The 2806-nt window shown below is 39.8% G+C and overlaps 1 long non-coding RNA gene across 1 annotated transcript; it reads right to left on the reverse strand.

The window, feature by feature from the left end:
• Nucleotides 1–285: 285 nt before the first annotated feature.
• On the reverse strand, nucleotides 286–2419 carry LOC140608377 (uncharacterized). The gene is made up of 2 exons (XR_012010391.1): nucleotides 2198–2419; nucleotides 286–1167 (listed from the first exon to the last, which is right to left on the reverse strand). It is a non-coding gene; the product is annotated as an uncharacterized lncRNA (long non-coding RNA).
• Nucleotides 2420–2806: the final 387 nt, after the last annotated feature.

Below are 2806 nucleotides of genomic sequence, written 5' to 3' on the forward strand. Positions count from 1 at the left end.
TCCTTTGCACTAGGAATAGTGGGAAATCAACTGTCATCTCTCTGGGGTTCCATTCTCTTTTATTCTAGCATCTGAAGGAGAAGGGCTTTGGCTTCTCTGGCACTATCCCTACATCTATTCATTCAAGAAGTACTTACTTAGCACTTACTACATGCCAGGGGGTGTTTCAGGCTCTGGGATATAGCAGTGAACAAAACAGTTTCTGCTTTCATGGAAACAAATATATACAAATACATACATATATAAATAAACATTGTTAAAAAATCAAAATTCAACTAAGTAGACTTAAAGATTTAATTGGCTTTATTCAGCGGTTCATGGATGAGGCAATATCTCATCTAGCAAATAGAAGGGAGCTTGGAGGGTGATATAAAATAGAAGGTGTTTAAAGGCAGAAAGAAGGTAGTTAAGGAAGTCTACATAAAAGGATTATTTCAGGCAAGTCACCTTGCTTTGGGAGACAGATGGGGGCCTATCTGGCACATTCCCTCAGTAGTGCTGATCAGGTAATTCCAGGTTGACTGCTTAAAGGTTACATTCCCCGGAGTGGCTGAAATTGCAGTTTAGTCTTGTTTTGCTGTCTGTCACAGGCGCAAGTGACTCCATTTTGGGCCTGCTGTTCCTTTTTTTTTTTTTTTTTCTTTTTTTAAACAATGTATATATATGTATTGTCAGTTGGTATAAAGGTTGGGAAGAAAAATACCTCACAGTGTATGGGGACAGGAAATCCCAGGTGGGGGCTGCTGTCTCAGATAGATTGTCAGTGTTCATCCAAGGAGGAGAAATTCTGATTTGTGTCTATCTGATCCCAAGGCACTGAGTGGAACGTGTTTTCTACACATCCACCCAGCCATCTGCTCCTTGTTCTTTCCAGCTAAGGGTCAGGCCAGCTCACTTAGGGAAGGATGCAGGGTCTTCTGATCTTGCTCTGGTTCTGGCTCTAGTCTTCTCTCCCTCCAGTGTGGTAGCCAATCCAAGACTTTTGCTTCTACCCAGGCTTGGCCAACTTGGTCTTGGACACTGGAGGTAAACATGTTCCTTGTAAATTCTGCTTTCCTTTTTTGCTGCTGCTTTTTAAAAATTTCTGATTTCATTTTTCCCTGTTGCTGGCAGAAAGACATCACTTTAGCATCTCCTTCCATTAGAAGGATACAGCTGAGTTTTGGCCTGTGAAGTGAAGAAAACAAAATAGCCTCTGTGGTCTCTTGTAATCCGAAACTTTTTATTTCCTTAAAATTTATTAAGATATAATTCACATGACATAAAAATCACCAGTCAGTGATTTTAGCATTTTTACTATGTTGTGCTACCATTGTCACTATCCAATTTCAGAACATACCCATCACCCCCAAAAGAAACCTCTTATCAGCTAAAAGTCACTTTCCAATTTCCCCTCCCTCAGCCCCTGGTAATCCGTAATCTACTTTATGTCCTTGTGGACCTGCCTATCCTGGACATTTCATATATATGTAGAATTATACATATGTGGCTGTTTGTGTCTAGCTTCTTTTAGTTAGCATCAAGTTTGTGTCTTATTGGTGTAGGGCAAAGAAGTCCTCTTTGCCTGGCCCTGTCCAGCTCATTAGAAGCGGTATTGGTGTTCAGAACCCAAGACTCAGAATGTCATCGTGCAGTACCATACATACCTTTTGTTGCTTTGCTGCCATTGCTCTATCAAGATCAGCTAACTTGCAGTGGAAGCTGGCTGTGCCTTTGGGTATTTGGGGATTTTAGATATCTTGACCATAATAAAGGATACCCCATTCTGATAGAAATGAAATGATTCATGCCTCCTATGGGAATGACTCAGAAGATGCACATAAATACATACCTTTTGCATGTTTCTTGTTATGTATTTTATGTGTCCTATTCCAGAGGACTTCTCAGAGTTAAAAAAATTAATATAATTACATGTTTGGAAAGTATGGTCTTTACTACCTTATATTTTATACAATCTTGATTTTTCCCTGCAGCTTTCCAAAAATATTGGACCACTTACATATGAAGTGTGACTTGTGTGTATACATGTGCATCTGTGTCCTCATTTGAATTTATGTTGCATACACTATTGATTTCAGAAATGTCTGGTCACATGTGACAAACTAATAGGAAAATCCACACAAGAAAAATTCCTCCTTACAGAGAAGCACAGGGTACATCATGAGACGGATATTAGCCATGGATTTGGTCTACTAACATTGCTTCTGGTGGCCAACAGCAGGCATGTTCATGCTTCCTGGTGTTGGTCCACCTGATCCATAACACAGGAGTACTGCCAGCAGCTCTGAAGGCACCAGAAAGCCATCGTTGCTCTCCAGGTGGGGCATGGATACCTATGAGAAGAATGAACCCAAGTGAGCAACTCTGCTTATAGTGCTGAGGACCCAGCAGCTTATGTCAGCAGAAAGAAAGGAGGAAAACGGCAGACATCACATAGTGTATGAGAAGACTTGCTAGTGAGCCCACATGAAACACCCTTGGAGACTCTGAGAATTGAAGGTGGTCTACAAGGGGGCTTATAATAGTATATGAGTATAAAGGCCAAAGAAAAATTAGTAGTATGATCTCACTTTTATTCTCAGTTTGATGCTCTTGGGAAACACCAATCAGTTTTATCAACAAAAGAGAAGGATTCATATGTATATTAAAATTACATATATTCATATATATAGTGATTATTTAAATTCATAGGCTACTTTTTTATTATGTCCAACCAGGGACATAATCAAGGTCCAAAAGGTAAAAAAAGCAACCTCAGGTAACTGGAGAGGTCTAATCTCACTCAAGCATTCTGTATTTAGTCTGA

This window comes from Canis lupus, chromosome 17, assembly GCF_048164855.1.
Source record: "Canis lupus baileyi chromosome 17, mCanLup2.hap1, whole genome shotgun sequence".
NCBI classification, from domain to species: Eukaryota; Metazoa; Chordata; class Mammalia; order Carnivora; family Canidae; genus Canis; species Canis lupus.